The sequence below is a fragment of the Silene latifolia genome, chromosome 10, assembly GCF_048544455.1.
Source record: "Silene latifolia isolate original U9 population chromosome 10, ASM4854445v1, whole genome shotgun sequence".
Taxonomy (NCBI): domain Eukaryota; kingdom Viridiplantae; phylum Streptophyta; class Magnoliopsida; order Caryophyllales; family Caryophyllaceae; genus Silene; species Silene latifolia.
The window spans coordinates 61,089,604-61,105,383 of record NC_133535.1 but is presented as its reverse complement, the minus strand read 5'-3'; positions in this window follow the sequence as shown (position 1 = coordinate 61,105,383).

Here is a 15,780-nt window from a genome sequence, read left to right as displayed (position 1 = left end):
AATATCATCATAAAACTCCGGATGTCTTTGTCATATCACCCATGACATCTCCTTTCGCATTATATGTATCCCAAAACTCGCTACCTCATCCTCGGCCTCATCAAAGATAGAGTTTGCACACAGGGAATGTACACTCTTCCTACTCAAAGCATCGCTACAACATTGGCTTTCCCTTCATGGTAGATGATTTCCATGTCATAATCGCCAATCAGCTCCATCCACCTCCTCTGTCTCATGTTCAACTCCTTCTGCGTGAAGATGTACTTGAGACTCTTGTGATCAGAAAATACCTTAAAGATTGCTCCATAAAGGTAATGTCTCCAAATCTTGAGAGCAAACACCACTGCACCCAACTCCAGATCATGAGTAGGGTAGTTCTCCTCATAAGGCTTCAATTGCCTAGAAGCATAGGCAATCACTTTGCCATTCTGCATCAACACACATCCGGCCCATTCTTCGAGGCATCCGTATAAACCTCAAAGTTCTCGCTCCCTTCAGCATGCTAAGACAGGAGCGTGGTCAAACGCTCCTTTAATGTTTGGAACGCCGTCTCACAACTCTCATCCCAACGAAACCTGTTCTCTTTCCTCATCAACGCTGTCATCGGTCTAGCTATCTTGGAGAAATCTTTCACGAATCGTCTGTAGTATCCAGCTAAACCCAAGAAACTCCTAACCTCAGCAACATTCTTCGGTGCTTCCCACTTTGTCACTGCCTCAATTTTCGCCGGATCCACAGCTACCCCATCTTTAGAGATTACATGCCCCAGAAAAGCAACTTTCTCTAACCAGAACTCACACTTGGACAGTTTAGCATACAACTCATGATCCCTCAAAGTCTGCAACACGATCCTCAGATGCTCCTCATGCTCCTCCTTAGTCTTAGAGTAGACTAAGATATCATCGATAAACACCACTACAAACTGGTCCAAGAACTGTCTGAAGATTCTGTTCATCAAATCCATAAACACTGCCGGCGCATTAGACAACCCAAACGGCATCATCACATACTCATAATGACCATACCTCGACGTGAAAGCTGTCTTTGGTATGTCCACCTCTCTAATCTTCACCTGATGGTACCCCGACCTCAAATCAATCTTAGAAAAGACTGTTGCACCGCTCAACTGATCAAACAGGTCATCTATCCTTGGCAAAGGATACTTGTTCTTTATCGTCACTCGGTTCAGCTCCCTGTAATCTATGCATAACCTCAAACTCCCATCTTTCTTCTTCACGAAAAGAACTGGTGCTCCCCACGGCGATACACTTGGTCTAATGTATCCCTTCTCTATCGAGATCATCCAATCGCTTCCTAAGTTCCTCCATCTCCTTAGGACCCATACGGTACGGTGTCTTAGAGATTGGCCCCGTCCCTGGCTTCAACTCAACAGTGAAATCTATCTCCCTCTTCGGTGGCAACCGGAATATCCTCTCGGAAAAACATCTCGCAAACTCCCCCACCACTGGTATCTCATCAACTGTCGGACTCTCTATCCGATCATCTCTCACATGGCACAAGATCAGAGGACATCCCTTCCTCAGATAAGACTTCAAGGTGACAGCTGCAATCAACTTAACTTTGGGTTTGACTAGAAACCCACGATAAGACACACTAACACCCTTAGGACCTCTTAAAGACACTTTCTTTTGATGACAGTCTATCTTAGCTTTATACTTTCCTAACCAATCCATCCCAACTATCATCTCAAAACCGTTAAAAGGAAACTCTAGCAAGTCTACAGGGAAATCAACTTGCCCAACTATCAAAGATACATCTCTCGAACAATCTCCCACACGATACGGACTCACTCGAAGGTATGAAAACTTGCTCACCGACGGACTCATATACTCTCAAACCCAACTGTTTGACATGACTCAAGACACAAACGATCGAGAAGCCCCCGAATCAAACAAAACAAATGTAGGAATACCATTAACAAGAAATGTACCAGTGATAACGTGCGCATCTTCCTCAGCTGCTTTCTTCTCCATCATGAATAACTTGCCACTGGTCTTCTACCCACCTCCCTGGACAGTACTGGCTGAGGTGGTCGGCTTAGCACCCGACCCTTGATTGTTGTTGTTGTTCGCTGGTGGTTTTTGATAAGAATTACCGCGATTGCGGTTGCCTCCACTCTGGTAACTCGACTTCCCTGGTTTGGCCACGATCCAGCCGTGCTCCGTTGCTCGCGAAGCTCGCGCAGGTCTCCGGAAAGATCCGGTGCACTTGTGCACTCATGTCTCTTGTGGCCTACACCACCACACTATAGCAGTCACTCCCCAACTATTACTCACACTTCCACGGCCACGCCCAAAGGAAGCCCCAAAGATCGAACCCGGACCCGGAAGAAAATCCCTTAGGCGATTGTGGTTGCCTTTCTTGTGATTCGATTGGCCACCACCCTCACTCTCGGACTTCCTCTTCTCACCACCTAACCTCTCCTGAGCCATCTCCACCAACCTCTCAGCTCTCCCCGCCCTCTCATAAGCTTCCTTAACATCCGTAAGGATTCCCACGGGTAACTTATCCATAATCTTAGGGGTCAACCCCCTCTCAAACCTCAACGCCAGATTCTCCTCACTCAAACCCATATCCTCAGATACCTAGACTTCTCATTGAACACTGTAGTACTCGGCCACGGACATCTCGGTAGATCATCTTAAAACCATCAAACTCTTCTCTCATCTTACTCCTCACATGTTCCGGTACAAACTCCTTCCTCACAGCCCTACGAAACTCCTCCCATGGTATAGCAGGTAAGCCCTGGTTTGTATATATCTCCTTAGCACTCACCTTCACTGAATCCCACCACTTGCCTCTTTGCCTCCCTCGGATAGAACGCACTGTTCTACCCTCATCTCATCGTGGTGAACCAAATCTAATATGTTCTCCATCTCTCTCAGCCAACTATCAAGAAGGTTAGGCTCCCCAACTCCCTTGTACTCTTTCGGGTTAAACCTCGCTATGTAGAGGCTGATTTTAGAATGGTCAACTTCCTTCTCCTTATCCTTATTCTTATCCTCATTCACTTTCTTTAGGGTCTCAGTAAGAGCATCCTGGTGCTCTAACATCTTAACGATGTCATCCACGGTCATAAGCTCAGCTCTCGCATACAAAGCAGTTCTCTTGGGCGGCATCTTGAAACTATACATATATAAGAAAGGGTAGATATGAACATACGTACTAAACTTCAAAACACGAAGACACGACCCCCAGAACCTACTCGATCGAGTTCCCAAACCCACTCGATCGAGTAACGGGCTACTCGATCGAGTGCCCAACATACTCGATCGAGTACCCAAACATCGGACCCTTAACGGACCTTCGATCTCTTACCTACTCGATCGAGTATCTAGGCTACTCGATCGAGTGACCCCTACTCGATCGAGTACCCCTAGTTACTCGATCGAGTACCCAAAAACACGATTCGGACTCAAAATCGTCAAAAACCCACCCGATCGAGTCGGTCCCACTCGATCGAGTCACGCTAATACATAAAGCTACTACCCGCATGTTACGTCGTATGCTAACATGCTAAACTTATAAACCACATTATATCATAATACACATGCTACGCATCTTTTCTACCATCTACGAGATCATTTCATCATGTTATTAAATGCCACATTGTAAATCATCCAACATGTTATCATCTCATCAACAAATTCCCACATATCACCATTTTCTTTCACATGCTCAACTTTCTACTTCAACACCCAACAATTAACACATTTCACCACATTCTTACACAAGATAACCAAACACACATACGACTCGACAAACACTTCCCCATGTGACCGGTTCAAAGTTGTAGGGCGACCCCTGCGACTTTAGGACGTCTCCCAAGCCTTTGCACTAGCTCCTACAACTTTTACCCGGGTTCATTTTAATTGACTCCCTATGTTCATTAGGTTCATTGGTTACGAGGTTTGGGATCGTCTCTCGATACCATTTGTAACACCCCCATACTCCAAGTGCCTTACCAGGACCACTCAGGTATGAAGACATTACCATCTCGGTTACCCGAGGCAAAGATAATCAAACAACAATGAAGAAACAACGTTTAATATAAATAGTTTAGCGAATAGTTACAATCCTCAAAACCAAACCAAAAGTACGATACATGATTCCAAACCGATTGTTCTAATCGAAATGTAAATAAACTAAAGGCTACAAATGGAAGACTCCTATCATCATGTCGTGGCATCCCAGCTATCCCAGTACTCATCTCAATACCTGCTCAATATCTGCTCACCATCCCCGAATGGATCACCGCAGGTTTACAAAACAACACCGGGGTCAGTACTAATCACACAATCAATCTGTATAACAACAATAAGATACACAGACAGCTTAACTGTCACACACACACACACAACCAACCAATTCCCATCATCTCAAATCGACCGTCCTTTGGACCCATTACGCCGATGGGGGACCGCCTGTACCCACCAAATCCCCGCTCCACATAGTGAGCGATAACCCTGTCCATTAATGTGCACATCCCCTTCCGTGGCGGGTTCCACGAAGGGCGAAACTAGGGCGTGAAGCCACTCCCGCAAGTGACCTCACTCAGCCGAGGACACGCCTCGAGAACCATAGACAACAATCACAATCACAATCACAACCGTCACAATACAATTATTATATCAAACAGCCAAATACAACACATCAACCAATATCCCATTATGGGACTAATACTGAGTAGGAAATCCTACCTGGTATGCACACAATCAGACGGTCTCTACTGCTGAGTAAAAAAGCCTCTTCTATGAACCCTCCTCCTATCATACAACACATAGAGGCTACCAATTACATACTACACATAAAAACCCCCAATCTCTAAATTAGGGTTTAACCAAATCAAAGGAAATACAATAAAAAAGGTACATTGATCTTACCCTCGACGCAAGGAACCCAACGATATAAACAACGACAAGAACTGACCGTCTGAACTCCGGAAATTGCTAAGAATGCGATTAGGAAGATGAACTTGTTGCTTTCTCTCTTAAACAGGAATTTAGGTTTTGTAAAAGTGGTTTAGAATAATGACGACGGAACTTAAATACCTTAATAGCATAATTAACAAAACCCGAGAAAACTCCCCGTAAAACCGGACACTCGATCGAGTACCCAAGGTACTCGATCGAGTACCCCCTTACTCGATCGAGTGCCCCAGCTACTCGATCGAGTACCCAATAGGTCAGAACTATTTTATTTCGCAACTTACCCTTACTCGACAGAGTAAGGGCTACTCGATAGAGTACCCCAAGACTTATAAATACGGAGTATTACAATCTGAGCCAGTCCATAGACGGTGGCCGGTCGACCGGCCGAGACCACTGCCTCTCATTGGAAGTTGAAGAAAATACAGGAGGTTCTGAGCCGACCCATAGCCGGCGGCCGGTCAATCGGCCCAAACTCCTTTCCCCGCATTTTCAACTCTTGTAATTTTTGACCTAATTTGGTTGTAAACTATAAATACCCCCTCCCTAATTTCATTCGACACATTAACCTAGATCAAGAATTGTCTCTAATTTTATGCAAGTCTTTTAAGCAAAGTGTTAATATTTCCATAATTAAACCTTAATTACCTACTTAATTAGCTTAGATCTACTTAGTCTCAATAGCTTACACTTGAGTATTTGGGTTGTAATTGAAGAAGATTGAAGTATTTATTCCATTAATAATATAAGACTCAACCTTTCTTCATTGTTGGTATAATTACTTCTCTTGTTAAGTTTATTTATCAATTGTTTACATTTCTAATTACATCTTTATTATTGTTTCATTTATTATCATATTTATCACCATGTTTACTTGCTTTCCTTCAATTGTTTACATTTGCTCTTTGAGTATGTGTTAGTAGTGACCCCTTAGGGTTTTGGGGGAACCTAAGTAAGTATTAAGGAGGTGAATATGGTGTGTTAATGTTGGTAATTGGGTAAATTGTTTAGCTTTTGTTAACATGCATCGAAGGTGTTAGTAGAAATGTGTGAATGAAAGTTCATGTTTTTCTCTAATTTATGCTAAGTGTCTTGTTGAATGAAAGTTTGCGTAGATGCTTGATAGTACGTTTACGACAAATTTGGAGGCTTTGTGAGAGCTTTCTTGGCCAATGATTACCCATTACCCTTCAATACTGATTCTCACCTTGACCTTCTTAGGGGAATCCGACAATCCTAGTTTTTAATCAATAGTTTACATCTTACCATCTTACTTTGCTTGTTTCTAATTGCAATAGGACTAGCTTAATCGATTTCACCAACCTCCTTTTGTTAGAGTAGACTTAGACAATTTAAGAGCAAATCCACCCCATCCTTGTGGATCAACCCCGATTATACTACTATAGTTGGGTTAACTTTTAGTGCGGAAATCGACGACTAAATTCTGATCATCAACTTTATGATTAGAATGTTGGGTAACATGTGTTATAAAACAAGTGACAAGATGGTTAATAGGAAAGATATCAAACTGGAATTGTTGAAAAATGTAATTATGTGGTAGAGTATACAGTTAAGACTGTCATTATTTTATGATGTGATATGTTTATCTTTAGCGAAGTTAACTAGGAATTTAAATTATGACGTATGGTTATGGATGTACGTAGTTGTATTAATAAGTTTAGTATACTAATTGCAGAGTTTAGTTTTGTACGTATAACTGGAAAATTTGGTAATGTGGGATTATAAAGCGTGTTATGATTTATGTTGATATGAGTAATTGTTTTACCCGTGGTACTGATAAACGCTTATGATGAGTTTTGTTATAATCTTTGACTTTGGTTATCCTTATTTGATTGATATGTATACAGCGTGGTGTTTTCGTTTATAACCGAAGTTAAGATGTCGTAACCTTAATTTTAAGGAGGATAGGATTGTAAAATCTCGATGATTGTGGCATTTTGATAACATTTTAATAGTGAGGCCTTAATGAGTTATATTGTTGTGTTAATGTTTTTAGTCTTTAGGTTTGAGTTATTTGTTTTAGCTAAAGTAATTCCTTTAAAGGGGATTGACTGTATTTGTTACTACCTTGTAGTTGTTATGGTGGACAAGGGAAATTCATCCATGCAATGTTTCTTTTCACAAAAACATTTTTTACATGTTGAAAGAGTCACCACTAAATTTTTAAATGGAATTTAAAAAACCAATTTTAGAGATTTCAGATTCGTGTGAGATTACGTGTTAGCAAGTTTAATAATTTCATTAAAAACATCCAACCCCGCCCGTTGCAATAACGACCTCTACTAAGGGGGAAAATGATGGCTATTTTGGCTGTGCACATGTAAAGATGCATCCGTTGTGTTAATTCTTAACATGTGAATTGAGTTTCTAAGTCGATTTAATGCATATAACTCGTCTAGTGATTTAGCATGTGAGTTCATTCGAAAATAGAAAACGCAAAAAAAGAGAGGGATACAAAGATTTACACTTAGCATAAGATAGATAAGCAAACATTATTGGTTAACGCATAAAACAAGTAGAAAACAACCTACAACACACGACGTGAACCATGGCCTTAGGCCTCGAAAAACGTACCCAAAGGGCTTTGAAAACCGTGATAAAAGAGGGATGGCTCACGGCCCAAACGTGGCCTTGGGTCATTCTTGGTACTGTGTGCACATCGTTTAGCTTTGCTGAATTAGACGGTAAATGTAGTTTAATTAAACAAAACCAAGGTTTTAGAAAAGAAGTCATATAACTCTAGAAATAAAATGAAATAAAACTAACTAATCCTAAGTTAGACAAAATGACAAATTAAATACGATCTATTAACTAAATCAAATTCAAAATGCTAACAAATTAATAACCACCACTATTTATGAAAATAGCTTCGTCAAAAATTGTAACCAGGAAGATGAAAAAAAATCAAAAAAGGGACGAGAAAGCCGTGTCATCTACACGGTTCCCGGGGAACTACTCGGTCAAAAATTGTCCATTTTAGTCATCGAGTACAAATGGAAGGATGATAAGCACACACTTTCGTACTAGCGAGAAATTGGTGAAAGAGAGAGATGGATTCAATTAACAATTAGAGAAGTTAATTTCATTTACATGTTAACTAGTTCATTTTATGTCCTAAAATGTCTAATGAATTGGAGATATAAGAAGTAAAATAAATCATCGATTTAAACATGTTATTTAGCAAGTCTTGCCTCGAGAATTATGTCACGATTGTAGTTAATAAAAAAGAATAAAGGAGCAAAAGGGCCGAGTAAAACGTGATAAACAATGAGCATAAAAAGACCGTTTCATGAATCAAAATAAACTCATTTTAATAAATTGCCCTCTTCCAACACGAGGATATGTAAACGAGCAAGGCATTTCATTCACTTCAGACGAATTAAGCCTTTTAAACTCGAGTCAATGCAGGTGTCGGAATGGTACTTTAACTCATACTCAAACTATTCTAGTTTCATTTAGAAAAAAGTAAGACGATCTTATACTAAACATAGAATAATGAAATGAAGAAATATAAACATAAACAAAAGGGAGACGGAGGGAGATATTATATGAACCCTCAACCTGCATGTATCATTGACAAAGTCTTGTGTCATAATCAATAGTATATCTTGTCTCGAGGGGCCGTCGTCGACGAATACAAACTGCTTTACAATCACATTTTTCTTCGAAATAAAGTCTTTTTTTCAAACTCAATTTGTGAACTCGTGTCTCGACAAAATTTTGATTTGAAAGATGTTTTGGAATGGCGGAAGAGTTTATATTTGAGATATTTAACAAAGAGGGGTAATTTTGGATGTAAGGGCACGAAAAAAGAGGCAAAAGGGGGTTGGTCACGCTAGAAAAACGGCGAAAACAGAGTGCTAAAACACTTTGTTTTTCGTGGGGATTCGAGCTAGGTTTGGGACATTTTTTTGAGCATGGTTTTATTCTCGCTTGAGGGAGTTATATTATTTTATTAGTGTGTGTGTGATTAGGGTTGTTGATTATGCTTTCCAAGGGTCTCGAAATGAAGGATAAATCGGGGTATATATAGGAGACGAGGAGTAGGGTTTACTCGGTTTCTTCAAGGAGGGAGTAAGGTTTGCTCGGCTTAAATGTTAGGTGTTTGGAAGGCTCTAGAAGGTTTGTTGCTTGGGGAAGGAGTCATGGAAGAATGTAGATGGGTCTTGACTTGAGAGAAGAGGGTTTGAGATTGATTTGGTGTAAGAAATGGGACGAGTTCATGGCTTAGGGAAGGGATTGTTGAAACGGTTTTGGGGAAGGGTTTGTGTGAGATATTTTGAGTGGTTTATAAGTGGGAAATATAGTGGAGCTTGGTTGGAGTGTTGGGCATGGGTAGGAGTTGGAATGGGTACAGATTTTGAGGCACATGGACCTCGATTGGGCTTGGGAGGAGCACGGGTTGAGGCTCGGTGTTGGGCTTTTTATGGGAGTTGTTTAGGGTAAAAAAATAGAGGGCTTGGAATGTGGGTTATGGTGTTCGAACCTGGGATTGGGTGGTGATGCGATTGAGCGGAAGTTTGGCTCGGAATTCGAGCCCAAAACGAGTTTAAATCGAGCCCAAAATCGAACTAGAAATCGAGCTAAAAACTATCGTAAAAACCGAGTTTTTCAAATCGATTTATAAAATGATTAGAAATCAAAATGATTTATCAAACCAAATTAAATAAATCCACATAAAATATTTACTTCATTTTCAATAAAATAAACTTGAAAAATAAACTCAACTTAAAACAATAAAATTAATTTATTTAACAAAACAAACATTAAATTAAATTAAAAAAAAAATACCATCGACTACGCCAATTCTACATCGTAAAACGAGCTACAAATATTGACAATGCCAACTGATGAATACATGTCGTCCTATCATCATCGGGTGTTTGGCGGGTTTTCTATAAATGCCAGTATCGACAGATACATGTATTTACAGAGCCCCACTTTGACTGAGGCTTGGACAAGGAGCTAGTCAAAGTATACCCCAAGTCCTTCTCAACCTGAGGATTCCACGGGTCATTTACAGTCCACTGAACTTGCGTATATAAGCTCGCCAGTCATAAGAAGAGATCATACCTGAAGCTTCGCTGGGGAGAAACCTTTGTTCTTGTTGATTGAATCATCGTTGGTCATCAACCCGTTAATTTGAATAAAGGGGTGGGTTGAGCCTTATCCTTAGGCGCCTACATATCCGTTGTAACAGAATCAAACACGTACTTAGTTCAACAACTGCTGGCATGCATTCTACTAATCTATGCCCAAATGCGCAGGACTTTCCCAGGAAGGTTACCGTTACTCTCGAATATTTTCTTTCAGCTCCGGAATCCTTCATCTCTTGTATTGACTCTTGTATTGAATTGAATCATCTATTGACAGATGCTCATTGCTTTAAGCTGCGGAATTATTCCATTTCATGCTCTTGTATTTAATTGAATCAAATTGAGTTGAAACTGTAATGGATGTCATCCGTTCATTCTGATGATGGTCGCTGTAGCCAATGGCTTCAGAGCCCCCAGTTGAAATGGGTCTAAAGTCGAAGACTTCATAGCCTCTAGTTGAAGTATTTCCTATTGTGTTTGAAACATGGAAAAAACACATACGACAATAGTTTTCACATAAACACGTAGTTAGATCATCGATCTTTGAAAATTGAGTCATTTCTAGTGAATTGGGCCTTAGCTCGGATTTTGAATTCGAATTGAAAGTATCCGCTGGGGATGCATCACAACTTGGATCATTGATCTTTTAAAAATGAATCATCTTGGAAAAACTGGGTCATTGACCCGAGGATTGAATTTAAACATTTTGACCAAAAGTTGAATAATTGGGCCTTAGGCTTGGGGTTTGAATTTGAAGTTGGGAGCATCCACTACGGATTGCTAAACAAGATTTTATTTGAAACATAACCATATGAATACAAGATGCGAATCATACTTCCTACGACCCATAGAAATAAAATGAGCTTAGCCCGCTAAAAGGTGTGCAAGTCTTTATTCGAAAATTGACTCGCTGGGGGGTAGAAATGTAAAATGCCATCCCGGCATGCGAAACGAATCTAAAACTTACGAAAACGAACGGGTTCGGCGCGAAAACTACGCGACCCTCCCCTAGGCCCATCTGGCACGCCGACCGAGGCCCATTCGGTGCTTGGGCGGCACTCTAGGTTTCCTAAATGTGTTTTCTTCCTTATTTAATATATAAGGAGATTTGGTTCAACCATAATTCTATATCTTCTTCAAATTTTCTCCTTAAAATTTTCACGTCATGAAATCGTTGATCGGAAATATGAAGGGTTGGGCAACTGAATTTAGAGGACGAGAAACCCAAAACCTTCTTGAAGCTGGAATTCAACAGATAATCTTACATTCGCAAATTTGACCCCATATCGTCTTTCTAGACGAGTGTTTGAATATGTGGGACCCATTTCATCACCTCTTCGCATTTCTTGAAGAGGAGATCTGCCCACTTCCCGAAGAATTTAATGTCTTAGGAGGATGGAGAACTACTCGTGAACCCGTTATTCCTGATTTCTCGTCCAGCTGGGAACGGAAATATTGGACGCACTTATCTGGGTCAATCTCGTTGCGAAGCCCGTGACATTGTCAATGGAGGGAGAGTACACTTACTCGCGTTGATGGCCAAATTCAAAACTGCTTAATTATTACTCGGCAATGTAACACCCCCATCTACCAAGGAGCCTTAACAAGACCTTCCCTAGCAGATAAGGACGTTACCATCTCGGTTGCCCGATGACAGTAATAATCAAATGTTGATAAAAGAACAGTTATATGAAATTACAAGTGATATAAACAAAATAAAAGGTACAACTCGTGATAACTATCAACTATGAGTAACTATCTCTGCCATGACTCGTGGTAGACTCGTCCCTCCAAGCACCCAGCTACGATCTTGACATCAACCTTCTACGACCGACTGCTCACCATAGTGGATCACGACAGATACAACACAAGAAGACAACACAACAACACCACACAAGGTCAGTAACGGAAGGAACAATTCAAAGGCAGACACAACAAACACTGTAACTCGCATACACCACCTCGTCCAATCACCCACACACCTCTGACTGCCTGAGGGTCAAGTCCTGCAAGATCACCAATCACAACCAGTAATCCACACCGCCAATGGGGGACCGCATCCATTCCCACCTAAGCCCCGCTCATCTAATCCGAGCGATAACCCATGTTCCTTAATGTGCACATCCTCCGGGTTCCACAGAGGGCGAATCAAGGGTGTGAAGCCACTCCCGCAAGTGACCCCACTCAGCCGAGGACGCACCTCGAGAACCATAAACAAACAACCAACAACGAACATCAACAACTAGTCCGCACAACCACCATGATACTAAGACAATTATACAACACAATCGACACACTAGACAACCAACAGTACTGAGTAGGGAAAACCTACTTTTAGCAACCGCATCGATTCCGTGCACGACCTTATGATACAAGCAATCACCATAACCACCTATAACAACCAGCATAACCATCTATTACTACTACTACTACCATAAACACAACTAAAACCAAGGGAGACGATGATGATGATGATGAAAACGTACCTATACCAAGCAATCCGGCGTCAGGACCACTACCCGACTCATGCTTCCTATCCCCATGGTGTCTCCACCTTCAAAGGCTTTAAAAGGGTGACTCAAGGTGAAATAGAAATGATATGACGTCATCTAAGTTTAGGAGAAAAAAGAAGAAAATGATTTGGGTTTCGCGATAACACGATTTATAATTCCCCGCTGAACTCACGTTACTCGATCGAGTAAACAACTTACTCAATCGAGTGGCCTCTACTTGATCGAGTGACCAAGCTACTCGATCGAGTAGCCTCGGCTAGATCGAGTAACTAAAACTTCAAAGGGTTATAACGTCACAAGGTTAGTTTGTAAGGTTTTCGCAAGTCTAGATAGGTGTCTAAGGTCAGTCAACGACGGTCAATGAGTCTCTAAAAGGACGGGTATTATAGTCTTCCCCCCTTAAAAAGAACTTCGTCCCCGAAGTTCAACTAATACTTCCCCACTACACCAGGCAAGAGGAGCTAAGGCACCCTATAACTATCCATTCCGACAAGGGAAAGTACAACTGTTCGTGGACACTACCCCGATATGAATGCTCATCAACCATTATCATCATCTACCTCAACACACATCATGCACCACGTCTTCCTATCAAGTCGTCAAACATCCAATATACACGAGATCAATCAACACAACCGCTGCTTTCACTTATTTCTATTATTACACAAGTATGAACCAACACAACTATCCGTTTACTCACCCATCAACTATCTATCAACCACAATTAGCTATCAATCACCAACATGCAGTTACTTATCAATCACTCATATCACAAACAATTAGCATTCCTTCTTGAACTAATATCACAGCATATACATTACCCCTATAAACCATTTATATTACTCAACGATGCAGCAAGAATTCAATTACTTAACAACTTTGTGATTTAAATACACCAACATGATGAATTTGACCAACAACAACCAACAATTATTCAAAGTGTGATAACAATTACTCAAAACAACTACTCAAAATACTATAATGTTGTCATAATTTTATCGTTTCCCATGCAACATTACTCTTCCCCTCTTAAAAGGAACTTCGCCCGCGAAGTTCACCTACAAGGCAAACTACAACTATTACGCGAGACGTTAACTTTTATTTCATGTTGACATTACGATAAAATTATGCTATGCATTGAGACTCACAACGAACATGGTACTTCATTGACATTACATGGATATGAACTTTGCATACTAAGACCACATGAAAACTGAACGAAACAACTACACATTCCGTTAGCCCATTATTATACACGACATCGATTAATCTCTTACGCGGCATCACAAAACATGCAACAAGAATTATAGCCACCGTGTAACCTGTTATTTGAGGCAATTCATTTTGGCATCCAACAAGTGTGAAAGCACAAAACCATGATTACATCGTATAAACCGTACTTGAAACACGACAATGTCATTACCAACAATAACAAAGGAACATATTATCAACAAGGTACGCAAGCATGAAAACCAAAACAATTTTAGAATGAAACAACCGACATACAGGGGCACTCGATCGAGCTAAGAAGTTACTCGATCGAGTTCATCAGCTACTCGATCGAGTACGCCGAGTACAGAGAGCACTTCTAACTCATATCTGCAGTTACTCGATCGAGTGAGGGGCACTCGATCGAGTAGCCACAGGTCAAATTCTCCCAACTAGATATGTTACAATACCAAAGAAACATAATCAAGTCGGAGTTTCATTTCCGACACTAACCACCTGCATTACAAGTTTCAAATCATCCAAAATACGGCCTTATGGCCAAATACAAACCAATATATCAAACGTACCAACCAACCAAGTACCGACTAACTAAAAGTCCATGGAAATGAAGATAAAACAAAAGAAACAACATCACTCCAAGGCCGGCTCCTCCATCTCCTCATCTCCGCCTCCTCCTCCGGATGTGCCAGCTCCAGCCGTGCCAGGACCTATGGTAGCACCTGTTCCAGAGTCTACTCCCACTCGCCATGGTGGCAAGCAGCCGTAGGGGTAACTCCTGGGATCCCCCCATGTAGTCGGATCCACACCAAAAGAGTTAAAGACTCCACTGTCGTCCCGAACACCTCTCCACCACATCGGTTTGGCCGAGGCAGTCCCAATGCCCTGCACATATGCCATCTCGTGTAGGTTCCGGAGCGTCAAAGTGGCAGATACCCTCTCAGTGAGCTCGCTCACCCGCATCTCAGGACTAAAGAGCGAAGGGTAGCTGGAAAATTGAGGTTGTGGAGGCACGAGCTGCTCTGGCTGTGTCTCAGCAACTCTCTCCCTCACCCGTCTCGGACCCCTCCCCACTCTAGGTTGCCGATCCTCAAGTCTAGTCCGATTCCCCTTAGTCGTCTCTTGCATCACCTCCAGAATACCATCATCAATGAGGTAGTACTGCCGAGCAGGAGCCTCCTCGTCATCATTTGAGTCCAACGCCACTACCGCTGCGACCAAAGGCCCAGTCACAAGAAGGTGCTCGGGGTCAGGTAGTCACATCTAGCTCATACCCCATACTCTCCAAGCCAACCCACCACCCTCCAAAGTTATTAACTATTTATGGTCGAGGAAATAGTCTCGGTCCAAGGTAAGCACAGAGGGAGCCATAGGTGTAAGGGCCGAGGAGGCCTCAAAGGTGGTTAACCGCTCAGCTAACCGTGTGGCAATGGCACCACAATTTAAGTACCGGGTCCCAGAGGTTGCCATGAAAGCTAGGCTGGTACAGATTATGGCCGGGGCACTATAAGAAACTCTCGGGGCTCGGTTGGGTTTGAGATAGGCAACTAGCAACATCACCTCATGTGAGTTCAACTGACTCACATCCTTCCGGTCATAGAGCAAGCAGGTCAGGGCACGAAGAAAGATCTTCAAAGTGACATGTTGAACGTCATTTATCAACATGTTACTCGAAGTGGGGCGTTCTTGCCGGTAAAACAAGGCATGTAACTACTAGCCCCACACTCAGTCGGGATATCCCTAAGGGATCCCTTCTCCGGTCGAGCAAGGCCAAGGTGGGTAGCAAACATATCCATGGTCAAGAGGAAACTAGTGTTCATGAGACGAAACTGTACGCTCTTAGCAGCCGCATCACAGGTGAAAGAGCTTATGAACTCCAAGGTCAAGAAAGACTAGGAGTGCTTCCTAAGACGATACAAGCCTGTTAAATCCAAGGTCTTAAAGATATGCCTCACATCCATCTCTACCTTAAGG